Genomic DNA, 23,942 nt, shown 5'->3' with positions numbered 1-23,942 from the left:
TTATTACTTTTATTTTTACTATGTAATGCTATCAAAGTTGAAATCAAATATTATATTTAAATTTATCTTTTATGGCACAAAGTGTATTACATGTTATTTATACACAGCATATTTGACTGACCAAAGTCAGTACTTACCATTTTACTACAGTATATTACACATTCCATTTATACATTTTTCACATAAGTATTTCATTTATTTATTTTAGGTTATGAGCACTACAAACCAATATCCTCTACTGCACTAGAAAGCGGGAGTGTCTTGACGATTGCAGACATAAGCACACGTGTACCAGACCTTCAGCAATTCTGATAAATGGACCCGTGTGGTTTTAGGCTCTGTTTTGTTTTGTTCTTTTCTTCTCTTTTCTTTCTTTCTTTCTTTTTTTTTATTTTCTTTTTTTTTCCAAATCAGCTGGGACAGGCCAGGTGACAAATGATTTCCATTAGCTTCAGTAGAATGGAAACAAAACAGATCAATACGAATGATTTGCAGCAACTTAAGATCATAAATTTCCACCCACCTTCATACATCATTTTAATATAGAAGCTTTTTCTTCTCAGAGCAAAGGAAAAAAAGTCACTAGGGAATTGCAAATTCTGGTTACAGAACACTGTCCCTGATTTAAGGTGAGATCATTTTAATGCACTATTAATTTTATTCCAACGGTACACAACAATATTATTTTAAAATATGGCAAACACTAAAAATGTTAATGAGCCATGTTCTAGAAAATTAATTTAACCTGCAAATAAGTTGTGTAAAAAACACCATAAAGTGCCTAAGTCTACAGTGTGAAGTTTTTGTTGCTATTTTAGTTTAAGACTGTCATTGTTTGTGGGAAATTGTTTCTGTAATTATTTTTCTTCTTAAGTATTTTTTATTATAATGTTTATCTGAGAAAAGTACTTTCCATTCTTTGTTCCAATAAATGTGATTTGCATCATGTGACATGGCTCAATAGTACAAAATTATAGAAGAAAAGAAAGGGATGGAGGGGACCAGGAGGATAAAACAAATCGAACAACAGAAAAGTCAATCAAAATTATTCTACAATTGTCCCTAACTGGTTTCTGATGTGGTTGTGACAAACTACAGAGACTCACAGAACACCTAATGATCACCAAGGGAGGCAGCTAATAAAATTATTTATCTATAAGATCTCTAGGCCCATAAAAATCTGAACATAAAACTGTCAGTCGTGCTCCATATACTGTAGACAGTGCTTGGTTGTACCCACAGAAAATGACAGAGCCTCATTGTGCATTCACAGGACCTCCCCAGCTGCTTTTAAAGAAAGACACTTATATGGGTGGTTCAAACCCCACACCATACTCTGAGAGACCACTAGAGAAAAGCAGCAGGGAAAAAAGCAGATGTGGGGTCTAATCAGATGGATAATACTGCTCAAATGAACAAGAAAATAAGGGGCTGACCCCAGCTTCTGCAGAACCCTAATATACTTCCTAATCATAGAACCTAGATTCATTTGAAAGAAGCCTCAGCTAAGAAAGTTTTTTGATCAGACTAACCCGTGAGCATGCTTGTGGAGAACTTTCTGGATGTTTAGTTGATCCAGGGGGGCCTAGTTCTATTCTGGATGGTAACATCCCTATATCGGGGGTCCGGAGCTGTGCAGAAAGCCAACCAAGCATGAGTCCATGAGACAGTCTGGGACAGATCCAGCAAACAGTGTTTCTCCATGGTTCAACCTCTTTGATTTTTTTTTTTTTTGCCCTGACTTACCTTAATGGTGGGCAATGGCCTTGAAATACAGGCCGAATATACGTTTACTTCTTCTAAGTTGTTTCTGATCAGAGTGTTCGATCACAGCGACAGGAGAGAAGCAGAGAGTGACAACTGATCAAAATGCTGAGAGCAACTACTGTGGGATGTTCAGCTCTAACTGATGCATCTACTACACAGCCACCATGTCTAAGGTTGACAAAATATCCCAGAGTGGGGAGCGGAAAGACTCCAAGAGTCACAGGACCAGAACATTGTCATAAAGTGATGTCTTCTATGTTTGAAAAGGAAGGTACACCCATGAAATCCCAATTTGGTTGTCAAAACAAGAGCTGAAAAATGACAATTGGCACACAAAAATGAATGGGGGAGGGTAATCTCACAAGTCCCTACTCCCAGTCGAAGAGCTATGGGTACTCATTGGTTTCAGAGAGACAAAGAGTTAGTCTTTCTTGGCGTAAGCCTCCTAATGTGTTTTTTTTCAAAATGTGTAACGGTTTAAGCCTTTGCCATATTTACTTAATATCTTTAGAAAATTACAGATCTAGGAGTCAAGATTCCTCTCATAAACAGTGTAGCTAGACTTGGCGTTGAAGTTATCTTTCTAGTATGACATGGTGGTAATGGAAGGGCCAGTTAGCTGCTGGATGAACTTATTATTACAGGGGTTCTCCCATAAGGAGATACATTATTTGAGGCAGTGGACACACTGCAGAGAAATAAGGGTGATAATACACTATTTTTAAAACACTAGGCTATCTTTCCCTTAGTTTTGAAAGACAGGGAACAGTAGTGTTGGGCAGAGGTTAAGCAGTTAAGAGTGTGCCCTTTCAAAGGATCAAGTTCAGCTCCTACATGGTTGTTTACAACCTAGCTTTACTCCATTTTCCATGGATCCAATGCCATCTCCTCACCTGTGTGGGTACCAGGTCATGTATGTGCATACACACACACACACACACACACACACACACACACACACAAATTTGAATGATCTGGATATTAACTTATACTTTAGGATGCAAATATGCTGATTTTTTTATTGTTTTCAATCCTTGAGACTTTTATACATGAATACAATAAACCATGTTATCAACCCACTTTTCTTTTATTCATTTCTCACATACAGTCTGTCCCTTCTCTTCTTCATGCCTCTTCTTCCCCTTCTCCTCCTTCTCCTTCTCCTCCTCCTTCTTCTTCATGCCTTCTTCTTCCTCTTCCTTTTCCTCTTCTTCCTCCTTTTCCACTTCCCCCTCCTTCTTTAGGATAATGCATTATGTCTAAAGAGAAAATGTTATAATGCCTTCCACTGCAGCAAGGGAAACTCAGTGGTCCTCCCCTGACAGATATGTAGTCTCTTTCCTATTCCTGGCTAGCTATTAGATATCTAGTCTATTTCCTGTTCCCGGCTGGCTGTTTGACTATAGTAACAATGAACAGCGTTGGACAAGTGTCTCTGGGTCCTTTGGTACAGCCAACAGTGGCACAGTTGGATCTTGACCTAGATCTACTCCCAGATACCTGAGGAACTCCCACACTAACGTCAACAGTAGGAGTTTGCACCCCCACCAGCAATGGATGACTCTTTCTCCCACGTCCTCATTAGGATTTGTTTTATCTTGGCCATTCTCACTAGTGTGAGGTGAAATCTCAGGGGAGTTTTGATTTATCTTTCTGTGATGACTGAAAATGTTGACTGTGTTTTTGGGTCCATCTCCGACCTTTGTGCTTGCTCCTCTCGGAACTCTCTGCTTAGATCTGTATTCCAGTTTTAAAATTTGTTTTTTTTTTCTTGTTGTCTAGTTTCTTTGTTTTTGTTTGATTCTTCATATTTAGATATCGGCCCTTTATTAGATGTGTGGTTGTTAAGCATCTTTTCCTATCATATAGCCAATCATTTCATCTAAATGATTGTGACATTTGCATATAGAAGCATTTCAGTTTCATGAGATCACATTTATCGATTGTTGTTCTTAGCACTTTTTATATCAGTGTTCTGGTTAAGAAGTTCTTTACTCTGTCAGTAAGTACAGGACTATACACAACTATCTCTTCTAGCAGATTCAGTGTATCTGAACTTATGTTGTGCGGGAGGTCTTTGATCAATCTGAATTTTTTATGCAGGCTGAAAAGTGTGGACCTGCTTACATGCTTCTACATGTAACCATGCATTTTGATCTGCACCATTTGTTTAAGATGTTGTCCTTTTTCCAGTGTATATTTTTAACTTCCTTGCCAAAAAACAAAAACAAACAAACAAAAAAAACAACAACAAAAAACCCAAACAGGTTTTGCACTGTAGTGATTTGAACATGTTTGGCCCAAGAAGTGGCTCTATTTGAAGGTGTACCTTTGGAATAGGTGTGTCTCTGTGGGCGCGGGCTTCAAGACCCTCTTCCTAGCTGCCTGGAAGCTAGTCTTTTCCTGTTTGCCTTTTGAAGACGACATAAAACTCTCAGCTTCTCCTGCATCCTGCCTGCCTGGATGCTGCCATGTTCCTGCCTTGATGATAATGGACTGAACCTCTGAACCAGTAAGCCAGCCTCTATTAAATGTCATCCTTATAAGAGTTGCCTTGGTCATGGTGTCTGTTCACAGCAGTAAAACCTTAACTAAGGCATGAGCTTATGTCTGAGTTTTAGTTCTGTTCCCATTGATCACCATTTGTGCTTCTATGCCAATACCATGCGATTGTTATCACTATAGCAGTAGAACAATTTTAGATTAGGAATGATAATACATTCTGCAGTTCCTTTATCTTTCAGGGTCTACTTTAAAGCTTCTGCACGTTTTACTTCCAGACAACTCTGAAACTTATTTCAATTCTGTAAATAATTGTGTTGGAATTTTGATGTATGTGTTCTTAAAGGAAATGTAAAGAACCCTACTTGATTAGAAATCATATACCATATCATAAATCTATAAAACATATAAAATCTGTCTTTAAAAAGTAATATAAATTGTAACCATACAAATGGTTTAAAATTAATATAGTAAAATTTAAACATGTGATCAAGTATTGAAAAGTAATTCAAGTTTATTAGTCATTAGGGAAAGGTAGAAGACTATTCTTAATAATTGTATAAAAATGGGAAAATTAGTTTGTGAGAGTGGGGAAGAGCTCATTGCTGCTCTGACCACATATAAACCCAGGCAGTCCTTTTGAGAGAAGTTTGGTATCTAATAATTAGAGGATTTGTAAAGCTTGATATTTTTCTTAGGTATATTCACAGTGGGAATACATCCACATGCAGAATCGGAAACACATAGATGTATGTTTATAGCTTTATTATAAAGGTTTTAAACTAGAAACTATTTACATATTCATTAAAATGAAAACTTATAGATAAACAGCATATTTCTATGATGAAATATTATGCAGAAATCATGAGAAAAAGAGTCAACACGTTAGTTATATTTGATAATGTAGATATCACAAATTTAATACTGAATATTTTGATCCTAATCTAGACTCCAACTAGCATGCATTCTGATGTTCCACTCATGTAATTTTGGAATGCGGACAAAATACTATGAAATATACTTAGGTGTATCTTTTGAGTGTATCTCCACACTGTGATAGAATTGCTGCCATCAAACTGAGGATAGCAGATGGCTTAGATAAAAAGAGCAGTTTATGATTGGGGTTTGTAGGTTGGTTATAAGATATTACACTTGACCTTGGTTACATGGAGATTCACACAATACATTTGTAGATGTGCATTCTAGGTCTATGAACATTTCCCTACATGCTTTACTTCAATACAAGAATGGTTTAAATTCCTCTCAGTTTCTTAATTCTTCTATATTTCTCCCTTCAATATTTACTATGGTTTGACTTGAACCTTTGTGGGTATCTTTAAGATGTTGAAGTGATATTCTTGAGAACTCCTCAGGGGAAGAGAAATTTCATAACTGGTACTTACTGTTGGCTTAGTAAAGGGAAGGTCATGTTTAAGTAGCCTGCTGGAATAATTTGAAAACATTACTTCTATAACAGATGAGAGTAACTCGATGATATAATAACCTTGTATTTTCTACATGCAAATAGCAATGTAATATGTGAGAGATGAATGACTCTGGAAACAAGATATTGGTTATTTGATTAGAGGTTGGACTGCATAGGAAACTGCCAAGAGCATCATTCCTTTTCCCCACTCACTAAAGCCATATAACACTTCCTCTGGGTTCTTTTCTGGAATATAGATATTGTAAAAAGCCAGCCACACCATTCTTTTTTTTTATTAACTTGAGTATTTCTTATTTACATTTCGAGTGTTATTCCCTTTCCCGGTTCCCGGGCAAACATCCCCCTAATCCCTCCACCTCCCCTTCTTTATGGGTGTTCCCCTCCCCATCCTCCCCCCATTGCCGCCCTCCCCCCAACAATCTAGTTCACTGGGGGTTCAGTCTTAGCAGGACCCAGGGCTTCCCCTTCCTCTGGTGCTCTTACTAGGATATTCATTGCTTCCTATGAGGTCAGAGTCCAGGGTCAGTCCATGTATAGTCTTTGGGTAGTGGCTTAGTCCCTGGAAGCTCTGGTTGCTTGGCATTGTTGTTCATAAGGGGTCTCGAGCCCCTTCGAGCTCTTCCAGTTCTTTCTCTGATTCCTTCAATGGGGGTCCTATTCTCAGTTCATTGGTTTGCTGCTGGCATTCGCCTCTGTATTTGCTGTATTCTGGCTGTGTCCCTCAGGAGAGATCTACATCCGGTTCCTGTCAGCCTGCCCTTCTTTGCTTCATCCATCTTGTCTAATTCAGCCACACCATTCTAACTGAAGACTTTAACATTTGTGGGAGTCATAGAAACCAAGAGTCATTTAAATCTCCACTCAGGACCATATACCTAAACTTGTGTATTTACTTTCTCTCTATTTTTTTCTCATTTTATTTCTTCATCTCTTTCTCTTTGCAATCCATGTAATTTTTCCTCCCTTTTTGGGGGCAGCAAAAAATGGTTCATCTAGTCAGAGAGAAGTATTGCCTATTAGGTACATAAAAATCCCACTCTCAGGCCAAAAAGTACTGTGACACGTTTGAAAGGAAAATACTGGTTTTGGACTTCAGAGCTCTCACAAGTACCAAAAATAACTGTGAAAACGTTCACTTATCAGGCACTATAAAGTCTTGTTTATCAGCATGTTCCAGCTTGGTGGTCTGTATACTCAAATAGCCACTAAAAGTATACCATTGCTCCATCATTATATTATCTCTGTTTTTATATTAATTTCTAAAGTCTATTTGTTGGAACTTAAACATATAATAGATATGTATATGTATACATATACACTCTTATATTTCACACATCAATCACACACATATCCACACCATTCCCCAATACACACACACACACACACACACACACACACACCACACACAGAGAGAGAGAGAGAGAGAGAGAGAGAGAGAGAGAGAGAGAGAGAGGGAGAGAGAGAGGAGAGAGAAAGAGAAAGAGAGAGGAATAAAGAACTACCATGCAAATTTTCAGAATAAATGTCACAGATATCTGTGATGGCTATTTTTGGTTGTCAACTTGATTCTATCTAGAATTAACTAAAATCCAAAAGTAGGCGGCAAACCTATAAGGAATTTTCACTTAATTTGAAATGGGAAGATCTAATTCTTACCATAATCTTTGAAGTGGAAGACCTACTTTTAATCCAGATCTTATGAGCTGGGAAAACTCACTTTTAATTAGGCCACGCCTTATGAGAGCCTAGATAAGGTCACAGAAGAAGGAAGCTTTTGCTTTTGTCTGCTTGCTCTCACCTCACTAGCAAGTCCATTTCTTCACTGGCATTAGAGCCTACTCCTTGGGGATTCCAGCATCTACTGAAGAACAGCTGAGACCATTCCTCATGGAATGAACAATTACTGGGTTCTTGCAGCTTCCGTTTATGTGTAGCCATTGGATTAGCTGGCCTGTAAGCCATTCAAGGAAATACCACTTCTATATGTGGAGAGATTAATTCTCTGTGTTCTGTCCCTCTAGAGAACCCTGACTAATATCTCCTCTTAATTTGTTCCCAATATTCAATGAGATATGAGGTACAAATTATGCCTTCCGGGAGCTGACTTTGCTATACATTTCAAATGGAACCATTTTAAAACTTAGATTCTGTTTATATAAGACATTTTTTTTCTAGTGTCTAAAAGTTTGATTTGCCAAAGCTAATTTTATTAACAAGTTAATGGGCTCCGTAAGTATAGATTATCATAATAACTTGTAGCAAGAGACTTTTGTGCACATTAACACAAAGCTTAAGCCTCCTCTCAAATCAACCAGTTTTCTGAATACATGGAAGGTAGAAGGGTGCCATGTAAAGGAACTGCTATCTGACGTCAGAACTACTGTGTACTTTGCATCTATTTTTCCCCTCCAGATCATGACTCTATAAGATTCTATGATCATGGAACTAAACTTGCCTGGGCCAGCCCCAGCATTAGTCTTCTTTCTCATTGGTTCTCGAGACAGCAGGGGAGGAAGAGCGTCAGAGGAGGGTAAGACTTTGTCTTCCGAGATACGGTGGTAAGACTTTGTCTTACGAGCTATTTAGGGTTGCTGTATAATAATAAATTTACTTATCTAAGTCTAAGTTACTACGTTACTGTAGCTGATTGACTTATCTAAGTCACTATGCTCTGCTACTGTAACTGACCCGCCTTCCGTGTTCCTCTGATGCCAGAAACTGCAGTCTCTGGCACTTAGCAACTCACTCTAAAACAGCAGGAGATAAAGCAGAGGATTAATTGCTGGAACCTTTTCCCTTTTGTCCTCATGCCTCTTGCTTGTCAGGATAGGGGGAAATTTGGAGCAATAAACTTCTACTGAACCAAGAGAAGTGAATAGCGTTTGCAGAAGGAAATTGTTTACATAGGCAAATATGCGTACATTTATATCAGTTCACACACAGATTCATGAATGTGCATTTATACATTTCCACTAAAACCAATTGGGACCAGCTTACATGCATTCTCACAGTTACATTCTTATACATACACATGCATACATTCTCACAATTACATACTTACACACACATTCATACTTACATATGCAATGGAGCAAAAGACCAAGCACTGGTACAGAAAGAACTCACTCAGTCTGGATGAAAAATGAGCTGCAATCTTTATTGCACAGAGAAAGAAAAAGCTTCTACCCTTTCAATGCTAAACGAATTAAACCCAAGTTTGTAATAAGGAAACTTTGTTCTCTTTAATGAGTCTAAGCCTGGCTTGTTATTAAGAAAATACCTGTTCTGTCCCATGGTAAGGAGAAACCTGCCTGCTCCTCCTGCTTTCAGCAGCTTCTTCTATTTTCCTCTTTCCCTCTGCATTCTGCACATTGCTCTCTTATGTCACCTATAGTCTCTAAGTTATTCCACTCCATTCTCCTTCTAACCTTGCTCTCTCTTCCTGCTCTGATGTCCCAATAATGCTCTTACTTTCAATGTCTTTTTGCCCAATGCCATGCCTATCTTTCTAAGTTCTTCTTGAATTCAGTTCTGTCTAAAACGTATTCTGTCTACAAACTTCTCTTCAGCTCAGTTCCTCTCTCAGCCCAGATCTCCTTAGCTCAGTCCTCCTTAGCTCAGTTACCTTTCCCTCAGTCCTGACTCTTCTCTTTGTTCTCAGGACTTAAGCATCTTTCAGAGTATATGATCACATGTGACAAAGTTCATCACAAGTTCATATAAAAAGTCAAATCATAAACTGAAATAGCAGTTTACAACAGAGAATGTTTACATATTCCAATAGGAGTAATTATCTAGCTAAGCACTCATTGCCTGTCACAGATCCACAGGTTCATTGAAGGTTTAAAACCATAACTAAGTTTTCAGTGAAGTTTTGTATAGGCAAACCCAGTCAATATTTTATCCTCTGTCCTAGCACCTATAATAAATTGTTAGTTCCCTTTTTATGACCTTTGGATAATTGTCTTACAACCTCTTGGAATGTGCTCTGAATAGGAGAAAGTCTGGTTACCATCTAAGAGCAATTAACTGGTGACACTTGAGAGACTAGCAGAGTTTTCATTGCAGCTTTGACTATCAGAAAAAGACTTAATAGCAGTCCCACTATAAAAGAACTTAATATCACTGTTATAATTTTAGGAATTCTTATAGGATCATATTAAGACTTAAGAAGTCTTCTATTTGTCTACATAGCATCACTATGAGACAGCGCATCTTCATAAATCGGCAGAGCTCTGCTGCAAAGGGGTGTGCTATTCCTTAGTGATTGTTATATATGTTTAATAATAACAAGCAGAAAAGCATTTTAATAGCAGGAATCTTTCCTAAAATGAATCCCTTACAGCCTTGCTTAATAAGGGTGAACCAGTCGCAGATTACATAATAATTCGAGGCAGGCCATCTCAGGATGATCACCTGCTAGTTATTAGCTTGTCCTGATATGGCTCCTGACATGAACTCTTGCTTGCTGTGCCCAGTAAGTTTTAAATTAGACATGTAGATGACACCATGATGCACTGGGAGATAACTCAGCCTTGAATATAAGCTACATCTCATATCTCAAGAACTTAGAACAATAACAAGATGCCCAATATACCATTAGCATTCTATTGATATTCAATGCCTGCCGAAGTGCTAACTTTTTGAAACAACTGCCTGCATCATGTGGATCATCAAAAATAATCTTGTTTCTTTTATTCATATCTTTGGTCAGAGTGTCTACTAGGAAACTAAAAACTACATATTCAGCTGGAATTGTAGATTAATGCACCCCTGACATAATTTTAAAAAGTTTATGTTCCATTAAATATAGATAAACTTTATAATTAATAAAATATCAAAGTTTATTTAGAACACTTTTTCCTGTCTTAGTCCATTTTAATATCAGTCATACATTTAGAATGAAAAAATGATATCTTGGAAGACTTGCTGCAGTGAAACATAGTACAGATCAACTGCTTATCAGGCCTTAGAAATCTCTTCCAGTAACTTTATGGAAAGCACCATCATGGAAAAGCTGCTTGAGTACAAGTGTGCTTGCCAAAGGGTAATTATTCAAAAGAGAGTATTAAGCAAGTACTTGAATAAAATGGTCCTCTCTAGAAGAATAACTGATGTGGTCATCAGATCCTCCCCTGGAATATGACTTTGTATAAGTCTATGGCATTTACTGAGCACCAAGGGGACTATCAACAATGCAGTGAGGTTTGTTCATAACATTTCCAACTAACAATAATAGATTGATATTATTTTGTATGTTTATGTTGGTGAGGAAAAAGGTTATATTTTTAATTAGACTCATTATTTTAAGTTAATATATATAACCATTACAATTATTCAAAAATTGAATATATTTCTTTTTTATTGGATTTTTTATTTACATTTCAAATGTTATCCCCTTTCCTGGTTTCCCATCCATAAACCTCCTATCTCAGCCCCCTCCCTTCTTCTATGAGGGTGTTCCATCACCCAACCACCTACCCCTTCGTGCCTCCACACCTTGACATTCTCCTACACTGGGAGGTCCAGGCTTGGCAGGACCGAGGGCTTCTCCTTTTATTGGTGCCCAACAAGGCCATCCTCTGCTACATATGCAGCTGGAGCGATCCGTCTGTCCATGTGTACTCTTTGGGTGGTCGTTTAGTCCCTGGGAGTTTGGTTGGTGGTTTTGTTGAGTTGAACGTATTTCAATGCATTTAAATGGTACAATGTTAATATAAGTTAAAAAAATACCTTTTATTGATGATAAAATTTTTAAAAGCCTTTTTTGTATCTTGAAGCACAAAGGGAACTAATAACATCTACAGATGCTTTATTGGACAACAGCACACCAAACCCTTCGCTTCTTCCTACCCTTACCATAGCGCCTTTTGTTAAACTTTCAGCATCCCTGCCTGTCCACATCTCCTGGCCCTGGTCCAAGCCCTCATGTGTTCACTGGTGGTAGAGCCTGTCCCTTCACATTCATCTTCTCCTTGGTTTGCTTTGTTTCATTAGTTCAGGTTCTATCCTTCCTCTCATGAATTTGGTTTGGTTTTGTGAGCTTCATGAGATCTAGCAAAAGATATTTATTTGTCCCTATTCTGGTGGTTGGTCAGGATCACTATGAATGCCATCATATTTCTGATTTTCCTTTAGGCTTCAGGTTCAGTTATGTTGTGTCTCCCATTTCAAGTAGGTTCAAGAAATTTAACTTTTTTCAAGGTTAATGACATTGGAGGGAAAAGAAAAGAAGGAAAATACAATTGTGTGAACATATTCAATGTTAACATTTTTTAATTTAAAGTCAGAACTGGAGTTCTGTATGAGACCATACATGTATAATCTTAGAATTTGGGAGGCTGAGGTAGGACAATGAAAAGATTGATGGCAGCCCAGATTCCAGAACAAAATCTTGTCTCAAAAACCAAGAATACTTATATAATATGTGAAGCCCTATAAAAAAATACAAATAATGTCTATTCAAGTACAATAACCATACATCTCTCAGACCACTCCACGAAAAAAGCTCTTCAGTTATCTGTCACATCAATAATTCTCCACATTAATCAATATAATATAACTCCATATTATATTAACAGGATTTTTTTAATTTACTACTTATAACAATTATATATTTATCCCCAACAATAAAAGGGAGAATAAAACTCAATCATACTTGGCATCTATTTTCCCTGACACCTTTCAATGCCAATGATTATATAATATCAATTTTTTGCCAAGATTTGAACCTTCAGAAAAGTCTATAGGCTATGTTATAAAATTTGAACACAATATATATACATAAATATATTGCATACATATATAATATAACACATATTATATATGAATTTGAAATTTATATATTAATGCATTTTATTAATTTTCCCATTCACTTTTCATATTAGCACCCAATTCAATGTGTCCGTGGTAGACAATTAATACCTTCTCATTTTAGCATTTACATTCTGTACAATAAAAAATACTGATTTTAATAACTGTAGTAAAGCTTTTCAAAGATTATTTTTTCTAAAGTTGAATCCTTATAGCAACATTGATTTTTCTATGACTATGTAAATATAATTTTGTCCAGCAAATTCAAATGTGAGACTACATTTATTTACTCTCTCAATTCAATACAATTATTTTAAGATGAAAGTAACTATTTCTTCTTACAGTAAATATATACATATATATATATATATATATATTTTGCTTTGCTTCTTCTAACCTGAGTTACCTCACCCTATCAAAGTTCTGAACTTTTGTCTTTCACATGTATTTCTTGGAAAAATGTAATTTGATGAGGATTGAAATATTCAATTTATTAATATGCAATGCAGATAGTTTTGAAAGCATTTCACTGGGCAAATAAGTAATAGTGATTTGTTGAAAGATGCTAAACAAATAATTGTTAAATAAATTAAAAAGGCACTTTGAAAGTACATTCAAATATTTGGTTAAATGAACAAATTAATCCTAAGAGTAATGTTCTGTTACAGTGAACGTATCAAGTAAGTATAAGTTATTTAAACAATTGTTAATATACTTTTGATATAAAGAGAATAAGAAAGAGGCAACTAGATCTTAAAGGTCAATGATTTTAATTGCATTGTTCATCCCACTTAGAAATGTACATTTGGCAATTATCATAATGGTTGACCACAAGTTTAATCACACAGTATTCTGTAATTAAAATTAATTAAATAAGATATCTAGTCATTAAATGCACATAAAAGTTAAACCTTAATTTAAGAGAACATTGTGCCTCTTTGAAGTACTATAAGTTATTAATTTTTTTCAGAGAAAAAATATGTCCTTGATCTTCAAGTAAATCTGAGAAGAGTCTGGATAACATCTTTGAAGGATATTGAAGGATGTTCTATATCATTGCTTCCTTCTTCTTTCTTTAGACTGACGTTTCAGCTCTTGGAGAGTTTGAACAACTAGTAGACTATCTAATGAATATAATTACTCACAAAATGACAATGGCCATTTAAAAGGGAACCTTCAAAATAAAAAGTTTGTCTTTCATCTCCACACAATCGAAGTATGAATTTCTTACAGAATGAATGCTCCTTTTAAGGCTGGTCCTTGAAAATACCTCCTGACTGGAATTAAAATAAGGCATCATCTTAATCCTAGTAATGGGGAACTTGGAGCCTGAATCGGCCATCTTCTGTAACCAGGCAAAGCTTCAAGTGGAGGGATTGGAACACCAATCCAGCCATAAGACCTTTGACCTACAGATTGTCCTGTTTCCAGTGTGTTCTGGAACTATAGCTCAGCAGAATCATTATCAAAAAGACCAAAGAGAATTCATCTAGCAACTGCTGGGAGCAGATGCAAAGTCCCACAGCCAAACATTAGGTAGAGCTAAGTAAGTCCTGGGCAGGAGGGGGAAGAAGGATCAGATGAACCAGAGGGGTCAGGGGCACCACGAGAACATGAACCACAAAATCAATTGACCTGAATTCATGGATGCTCGAAAACATCAGGGAGCACGTAGGTTTGTGACCTAGGCTCTCTGAATGTATGTTATGGCTTAGTAGCTTGGTGATCTTGTGGGAACCTTATGAATGTGAGCAGGATCTGTTCCTGACAATTTGGCTGACTTGTGGGTCCTTGTTCCTCTTGTTAGGATGCTTCGTCCAGCCTTGATGTGATGATTTGCTCTTTTTGATGCCTTTTGTGCCGTGTTTGGTCGATGTCCCTGGGAGGACTGCTCTTTGGGGAAGCAGAGCAGGGTGGTTCTGGGAAAGAGAGAACGTGGGAAATGAAGACTGGATGGTGGGAAGGAACGGGAAACATCAATCAAGATATAATACATGAGAGAAGAATTCTGTTTTTTGTTTTTTTTTATTTATTTAATACTTAATAATAATTCTTTGGTTTCCGGGCAAACATCCCCCTCCCCCCTCCCCTTCCTTATGGGTGTTCCCCTCCCCATCCTCCCCCCTTTGTCGCCCTCCCCCCAACAATCTAGTTCACTGGGGGTTCAGTCTTAGCAGGACCCAGGGCTTCCCCTTCCACTGGTGCTCTTACTAGGATATTCATTGCTACCTATGAGGTCAGAGTCCAGGGTCAGTCCATGTATAGTCTTTAGGTAGTGGCTTAGTCCCTGGAAGCTCTGGTTGCTTGGCATTGTTGTACATATGGGGTCTCGAGCCCCTTCAAGCTCTTCCAGTTCTTTCTCTGATTCCTTCAACGGGGGTCCTATTCTCAGTTCAGTGGTTTGCTGCTGGCATTCGCCTCTGTATTTGCTGTATTCTGGCTGTGTCTCTCAGGAGCGATCTACATCCGGCTCCTGTCGGTCTGCACTTCTTTGCTTCATCCATCTTGTCTAATTGGGTGGCTGTATATGTATGGGCCACATGTGGGGCAGGCTCTGAATGGGAGAATTCTGTTTTAAAAGAAAGAATTTAGGCATCTTACGCCAGTGATTCTCAGCCTAAGTAAGGGTCATGATTTCTTTGGGTGTTGACAGACTGGTTCACAGGGGCTGCATGTCAGATACCCTACATATCAAATATTTACATTATGATTCATAACAGTATCAACATTACAGTTATGATGTTGCAAAAAAAATAGTTTGATGGCTGAGGGTTGTCACAACGTGAAGAATTGTATTAAAGGGTTCCAGCATTAGGAAGGTTGAGAAGCACTGTTATAAAGAAGTAAAAATAACAATTTAAAAAAATAAAGAAGTCATAAATTTGAGAAATAGCAAAGAGGAGTCATGGAGGATGGAGAAAGGGGAAAAGGGAAGAAATTATATAGTTTTATTTTAATTTTTTAAATGAAAGAAGTAAATTTCTTAGGATTGAAAAAGTAATAGAAGAATGGACGTTAAATAAAAGTATCTTATTCTTACTTAATAAGAAATCAACAAATTTCTCTAGTACAAATGGACAGTGCCCTCACAATAAAATTAAAATTAATTTTGACTTCATACAGGAATCCAACAATCGATGTCATTTCATATCCATAGAAAACAATGACTTTAATCAGCCTTGAACCTAATCAACTTTCATTGTTGAAAGTCTCACCTATCTAAACCAATCTTAATTGTTTTGACAGATTGCTAAAATAAATTTCAAAGAGTAGGTAGCATAGGTTGAAACCAGATTGTGGAGAAATGCTAGTCCTCACTTTAGAGTCCTGAGAAACAGAAGAAGAAAGTCTGTGGGGCTCAAGATGGAGCCTATGTGGAAGGAAGTGAAATGCCACAGGAGACGCTGATTTACTGAGCAGGAAGTGAGCGACCTGTATGTTTCTTTTTTCAGCTGGGTGAGGGACCTACTTTTCTTCTTCATCAGCCCACGTGCAGTGCTGTTTGAAGGAAAGCAAAAGATAATGGCTGTTAATCATCTGGAAAAAACAATCTGAAAGTGTTGGAATCTGCTCAGCACATCCTTTGGTGACTTTGTTGCTCCACCACATTCCCATTAAAATGTAATAGTGTTCAACTACTTTCGAAAGAATTACATTTGCAATACTTACCTAAGGAAGTGTTGTTTTCATGAGGGTTTTTTTTTTTAATTCGACAATTTTATTTGTTAGACTTACAAACCATCACACGTTCTGCAAACGCCTATATCTTTGTGATTATGAATGCTAAAGAGATTGTGGTGGTTTGAATATGCTTGGACCAGGGAGTAGCACTATTTGGAGGTGTGGCCTCATTGGAAGAAGTGTGTCACCATGGATATGGGCTTTAAGACCCTCATCCTAGTTGCCTAGAAGCCAGTCTTTTCTTAGATACCTTTGGAACAAGAGGTAGAACCCTCAGCTCCTCCAGCCCCATGTCTATCTGGACACTGTCATGCGCCTGCCTTGATGATAATGAATTGAACTTCAGAACCTGTAAGCCAGTCTCAATTATACGTTGTTCTTATAAGAGTTGCCTTGGTCATTGTGTCTTTTCACAGCAGTAAAATGCAAACTAATCACAATACACAAATCACAAATCACCATACTATAATTTCAAAAATGTTTTTTTACTAATCTATCTATCTGCATGTATTTAAGTGTAGATCTAGATCAAGATTGAGAATGAAATATGTAACTATATCTAATCGATATGTCTACCTACCTATCGATCATCTGCCATCTGTCTTCATCATCATCTATGAAATCACTAGGCAATCTTTGTACTCATGATGCCCCTGCCTTAATGTAGCCGACTGTAGGAATTATAGACATATGCTTAGGTAAAATTGCTTTGAAGACTTTGACAAATCTAAATAAAGTAAAATGACAAAAACAAAAGAAAAAACTTTGATATTTTTTAGATTAATTCTTTGTTCATTGTTGCATTCTCATACATGGAATTTAGTTAAGAAATAGCAAGTGAGAGTTTTTGATCCATCAACACTGCTTTACTCATTCACTGAATGCAAGCAACATTCCAGAGAACATCTTCTTCACATTCTTTTGATATACAGACTGTCAGTTATTTTAACATGGTCTTACCCCTTTGTGTTAGTGAGGGATTGGTTTACTAAACATAATACAAAATATAATACCATAATAATTATGCAACAGTGTATTCTTCTGACATTGGTTCTACTTCTATCAAAAAATAAGGATTTCCCTAAAAGCATTTTGTCTTTTGTAAGCATCATAAAGATACTGAAATTTGGTTTTGATAGCCACTTGTGAATGCATATTTAAAATAAACCTGCAATCCTAGCACTATAACAACAGTATATTCTTTTGGTAACTGATTTATCCATAGACATTTTTGCTTGTCTTTTCTGTGCAATAAAACACCCGAAGTTTCACAGACAAAAAATGAGAATCATTTATTGGTTCAAGATTCTGTCGATTTCCAGTGTGAGTTTGCCATGGTTGGATGGCTCTGGTGCTAACATTGCTCAGTATCAGTAACCTATGGAATAATTTGTTAACACCAATACAGGGCTGGAAGTTCTCATAACCATCTGTTATAAGGCCAGTGGGTACCACTCTACGTATTAAACTAGTGTTTAATAAGTTCAGGATTTCTTTGGGGTCAGCAAGGCAAGACAAGGCAAGAGTCCATCTTATGAGCTTCAGGAGTCTCTACCTCTGTGACATCTATTATTGCTTCCTCACCCAAAGCAAGTTACATGGTCAAACCAAATGTAAACGGTCTTTGGGCTTTCAGAGAGAATTGATAGAGAAAACTGTGACTAATTTGGCAGAATTGACTCTAATTCACACTTTGAATGACTTCTTAATGAAATACAAATAAATTTACTAAGCCATGATAATGAATACATTTATATTTATAAATTTATCAGCCTTTAAGTAGTTTTAATTTGATGCCTGCTGAAAGGTAGAATCAAAATGACTTTAATTAGAGTCCTAGGACAAAATGTGTATATTTTCTTCTTTCTCAATCATAATTTAAATATTTGAAGTGGAATACTTAAGTTTACAGCAGAAAACACAAAATGTGCCTGGGCTATTCTGAGCCAATATGTAAATCTAATCATAGTATATGGGAAGGGAGGAAGCTCTCTGTTAAAATATGGAAGGACAAAATACAAGAAACATGGAAATTCAAGGTATTTTACTTGTACTATCTATTAATTCTGGCTACCATTGTCTGGGTCTTTAGCAACTTGAAACTCCTTTTATAGGAAACAGTCAGGGAACTTCCACAAGGTATAGCTAGATTTGAGAGAATGTTGAAGAAATTTATCATGAAATAATAACACAACTAATGTTTAAAATAATGAACCCCAGAGCAAATATCTCTTTCTAAAATAATATAAAACTTTGTACGTGGTGATACGAATATTGTTAAGAAAAATGATAATTCTACATTTAAGAAATTATCCAAATGAAACCTTTAGCAAAATGGATTCTAACAGGAAACTACTTTTGCAATGTATTTTATTTATGGGTATATGTGGGGGTGGCGGGGTAGGGGTGTACGCATGCCCTCTGAAGCCAGAAGAGGAAATCATGTTCTCTAGAGATGGAATTATATGTGGTTGTGAGATGTTTAGATGTGGGTGCTTGGATTAAGGTCATTTCTGCAATATGCTATTGTTTTGAGTTTTGTTTTTGTTTTTTTGAGAGAAGGTCTCTCTGTCTATGCCTGGCTGTCCTGGAGCTTGCTATGTAGACTAGGCTGGCTTTGAACTCACAGAGATCTGCCTGCCTCTGCCTTCCAAGTGCTGGATTAAAGGCTCTTACCAACACTACCTGACTACAAAATGCTTTTAATAACCGGCCCTACTCTCAAATATAGATACACAAATACACATACACACACACACACACACACAAATATATGCAGACATATGCACGTTCAACAGACATATATCACAGACTTGTTTGTGTGATATATCTTCAGAACAAGAGTAGTTGACTTTGAGACTAAAGAAGCAAGTTTTTATGTATCACAATGTGCCTGAAATAATTCTGTTCTTATTTACTAATAAAGTATAATACCCTGGATAATTATATCTGAAAGGAAAAATGTTAAAATTCACTTAAAATATTATACCAATTAGCTAACATAAAAGCAAAAAATATAAGATGAATTCTCCACATCTGCCAATTTTAAAACAATCTTGGGCTCTGGCCATGTGCTGGGCTACATAACAGGATAAAGCAAATCTTAGGATACCTGTGCTCTCTTGGTAAATTCTAAAATAAAGAGTAGAAAGTAGATGAAATTACTGTGATATTCAGAGCTGAACAAGGTCATAAAGGTTCAAAACAAGCAATAATACTTACTTAAAGTGAATAACCAAAGTAATGAATTTCATACCTTACTTTCTGTGTACTATGCATAATAAAATACCATCAGTGCTTTAGCAAGACCAGGCATCATACACTATTTATGCCTCATCTGTTTCCAGGTGACGCACTTTTTTTTCTTCTAAATATCGTTAAGTAAATTTTAACTTTAGTTTCAAGCCACATTATTAGTATTTCTAGACTATACATCTCCTTTGCCCTGCTCTAAAACTACTCAAAATGTAACTCCAAGTTATCAAGCTCGGGAAATTGAAATGGAAATTCAGACTTGGGCATTTTCAGTGTGGTTAGGAAGCATGCAATTGAAATTGAATGTTCAGCAGTAAACAGTACCAGAGCCAGAGGCCTTTTGAATTTTCATTACGCCATTCACGTAAATGATTAAAGCATTTGTGGATATGGTCTTCTCTTTCCTCTCTCAATAAGGGAAGCATTTGGAGGTATTTAGCTCTGACCCAGAAACACAATGCCATTCACACTGCAGAATCTGTGAAGTTTAGTTGTGTGGCTGACACACTATTTGCATTGTGTTTCTTACAAGAAGGAAACACAGGGCAGTGTATACTGAGATGAAAGGGAAAGGCTTTAAGCATTTAGGGGAACAATGTTCATTTGATCTTCAATTTTAAAACCTCTACACTTTATTTAGCACGATGTTCAGTTGCTATGTTTGGATTTAGATACAAATATACTAAAGTCACAAAGAGATGCGGGAAGCTCTGGTATTGATTTCAGGAGATTTCTTACCTTTTGTATAAGTAGGAAAATGTCTCCAAACTACAGAAGAATTTATATTTGCTAATAGCTCCAAGAAATGTAATTTATCAAGATTTATGATATTTAAATGACCCTGAAGACATTCAAAGAGTATTGCAGCAAAAGCCTACTAAACTTGGCACTTCATGAAGGATCTTCTTATGCTAAAATGGACAGACTCCTCACTTGGGCACAAGTGATATCACTAGATATCACAAAATGGATGGAAAGCCCACCACTCTTGCCTAATTTTGTGTTTATCTCCTTTACATAGAGTCCTTGACACTCTCTCTATATATATGACATTGACTCAAGGAGTGTCTGAACAGCCAGTGAGACCTGACATATATCCTACCAACTTTGAGGCTAACAGAACAGAGGCACTAGATAGATCCAGGAACCAAATGTCAGGGCATTAAGCATAGATTCCAGGAACTGAAAAGTCCGACAGACAGACTACACCTGGGATAAACCTAGCCATCTGTGATGTGAGGCATCATCCTGGAAAGGAGTTACCTTCTCAGAACCAGACTGATGTCCCTTGACAACAACAGCAGCAATCTCTTTGAACCACTTTATCAGAACCCAAACTAAACAATAATTAAGCAAACAACTTGATGATGTCTATTTAATTCATTCTTACAGTTTTCTTGATAAATATTTTTTTCTCCATTTAAATGAAAAGCTCATGTCAGTACATCATGAATGAACTTGGGATCATTGAATACTTTTGTTTTGTGTTTTTTTTTGGTTTGTTTTCTGTCTTCTAATGGACACATGACTTAAATTCACTCCCCTCTCCCAACTGTTTTAATGCTACTAGTTATCTCTGTAATTTGTGTGCTGGGATGGTGGCACAACATGAGGTCTGAAAGAGTCAACTCAAGCCTTTCCTTATCTGTTAAAGGTCACCTTATAGTTGGACTTAGCTACTCCTCCACTCCGATGTCTTTCATTTGAGATGGAGGCCTGTGCCTAGTTTCTGTCTCGCTAGTGCATTTTGGTAATGGCTTATTTGTCTTCACAGATTCACAACTTGAAAGCAATTTCTTCAGTATTTGCCATATCTTGGATTTTATCCCTATCGACTTAAAGGATATTTAGATGAGAGCTGGGACATTAGAATTTAAAGTTGCCATTTAGAACAAGTTAATACTTAGGACTGATGGAATGTGATGGATGTGTTTGAAGGGAGAATGTGATGCACATCATGAAGACCTCTCTGGCTTCCATCTTGCTCCCACCATCCTAATCTGTGTCAAAAGAATTCAGAAGAGACGTAGAACACAGAAGATGAGGCAGAGTACATCTCAAAGCATCATCATGGACTCTCACATATGATAGCAGTGAGGACCAAAGAGATGACAGCCCAGATCCACATATTGGATGGTCTGACCACTGGAGACAGAATAGCAAAACCCACATCCCTTTGGGGTCTTGGTTTTGTCAAGAGGGTAAGAACGAATTGTTGGAATCGCACTGACTTTTAGAAGAAGATGGAATCAGTTTAGCATTGTGTTTCATAGAATGCTTTCTAGGACACAGTTTTACAACAAAAAGATCTTAATGGTTAAGGATTCCATGCAGTCAGATACAAATATTTGCTTGTTAACAACCCTTCAGGCACCTCAAACTATGATGTCAGCATCAGAGATCATTTTCCTTTCCTTGGCTAGAAAAAATGATTCAGGTTGTAGCCTCTGAATGTCCATTAAGATGCAGCTACTCAGTCCTTTTAGAGTTCACTGACAATGAAGAAGTGTTTCTGGTACCAATGACCTCTGAGTCTCCTAATGTCTAGCTAGCTACCTGGGTATGGTTCACTCTTGATGTGTCCCCTTCAGTTCACATACTAAAACTACAATCCTCAGTGGGTTGGTAATGGAAGGCTGATAAAGTAGATGAACATGTGGTAAAACCATGAAAAGGAAGCCTCCCTTCAAAGAGTAACTATGATCTATGCTGATTTAAAGGAAAACTCTGGAGAGTTTTCTTGTGCCTCCTACCACATTGCCTCAGGATGAGCAGAGGTTTTCTATGAATTAGGCTTCCACACAGACACCCAATGCGTTGTGACCTTGGTCTTGGGCTCCTTAGTCTCTATTGCGGTGAGTAATATCTGCACCTTGTTGCAGCACTCTGGAATGAAGCAAACATTGATGTTCCTCAGATTTACAATAGCTATGACTGAATTAATACCTTGTCCTACAAGTTCAAACTTTAAGAGCTGAGTTACTAAATATAACTGAGATAGTTCTGAGGATGCAGACAACATTTATAGGCATGAGATCTGGCGAGATGATTTATGGAAGAATCACTGAAGTGCTTTGAAGAGGAGGAGATGTGTACATGACACCTGGGAATAGAGAAAGGGATGGGTTGGAAGGAGAATTGATAATGAGTGTCAGCAACACGAGGACTGGGGCTTGCTCCTCTGAGAAAGAGTGAACTGTATTTGCAACTTCCTGCATACTCAGAGAATTGAAGTTACTCTTCCTATTTCCTGTACCATTCATTATTTTCTCATAATGAATGGTATTACTTTTCCTATAATTAATGTTATGTATGAGAATGGCATTTGCTTCAAATCACTGGAATTATTAGCATATATGATATAGAACTGTGTCTGGGACTTATACAAATTTGGTCATTGGTCTCTATCAGTTGCTACATCCTAGCAAAGAAGCAAAGACATTCTATTTTGCTATAGAATAGTCATATTCTATAACTATGCTGTACAGTGGAGTCAGCTGTGGCCACTGAGAGAGGGCACTGCTGCTGGAACTTAGTCCACACAGACAAGCAACCAGGACCATCAAAACCATAGCTGATGTCCACACCTGATGAGTCCAATTAGAGCCTGCATTTAGCATATGAACATGGAAATAAATCTGAACTTTGTAAACTAAAATTCTGATGTTGTTTGTCATGCAACATTACCTTGAACCTTGTATTAGCTAAATAATTCAATACTGCCTTTTCAGCTTTAAGTTATATCATGATTTTCCCAATTACATGTCAGGGCACTGTCTGGACCAAAACCTTGACTCAATTCAAGAAAAATGAGAAAGAAATATAGAGGGATGTACATAAGTTTTATGAATTTGCTAAGAATATGGAACAAAAGAGAAGTTGCCTACATTTATTTGTAGTCCCAACAAATATCATGGCTTGTCTTTCTTTCACAATTTAACCTCTTAAAGCATTTTTATTTCTCAAACAAGTTTACATCCACAGGTAATCCTAGGAAAATGAAAATGTCTTACTGATTTGATTGACAACCACTAAAACTGAGTACTAAAGGACTATTCCTAAGACCCAGACTTATTCACAGAAAGATTTGCATTAGTAGTTTCATAATCTGTGCAATCTTTTATGATTTCTTCCACTTAGCTAAATGTAACACTACCAAGGAGAAAAATAGGTTTGTCACCAACCCCTTTTACAGCACTCTATGGAATGTCTTAAATGCAGATAAAAATTGTTGCCTCAATAGTCTGCAAAGCAGTTTAATTTAAGGGAAATTATATTTCACACATATATCAAGTAATTAGATGCAGGCACAGAAATCTGATGCACCTCACTTTCTATAACCCATTTACTAGACTTGCAAAAATGGTAGTGTTTCATGCAGATGGTTATTTATGGAGAAAGTTCTGGATGCTGATTTTCAGAAGTGCTCAGAAATCTTGAGTGCACATCATTAGACATGAGCAGAATAGGGGTATGG

At 37.0% G+C, this 23,942-nt stretch overlaps 1 long non-coding RNA gene across 1 annotated transcript; it reads left to right on the top strand.

The window, feature by feature from the left end:
- The first annotated feature begins 13,973 nt into the window (after positions 1 to 13,973).
- Positions 13,974 to 21,979, top strand: LOC134483937 (uncharacterized). Its single transcript, XR_010061148.1, has 2 exons — positions 13,974 to 14,075; positions 21,240 to 21,979. It is a non-coding gene; the product is annotated as an uncharacterized LOC134483937 (long non-coding RNA).
- Positions 21,980 to 23,942: the final 1,963 nt, after the last annotated feature.

This window comes from Rattus norvegicus, chromosome 20 (assembly GCF_036323735.1).
Source record: "Rattus norvegicus strain BN/NHsdMcwi chromosome 20, GRCr8, whole genome shotgun sequence".
NCBI lineage: Eukaryota > Metazoa > Chordata > Mammalia > Rodentia > Muridae > Rattus > Rattus norvegicus.
Note: the sequence above shows the minus strand (reverse complement) of the source record. Positions and strands in the feature narration are given on the sequence as shown.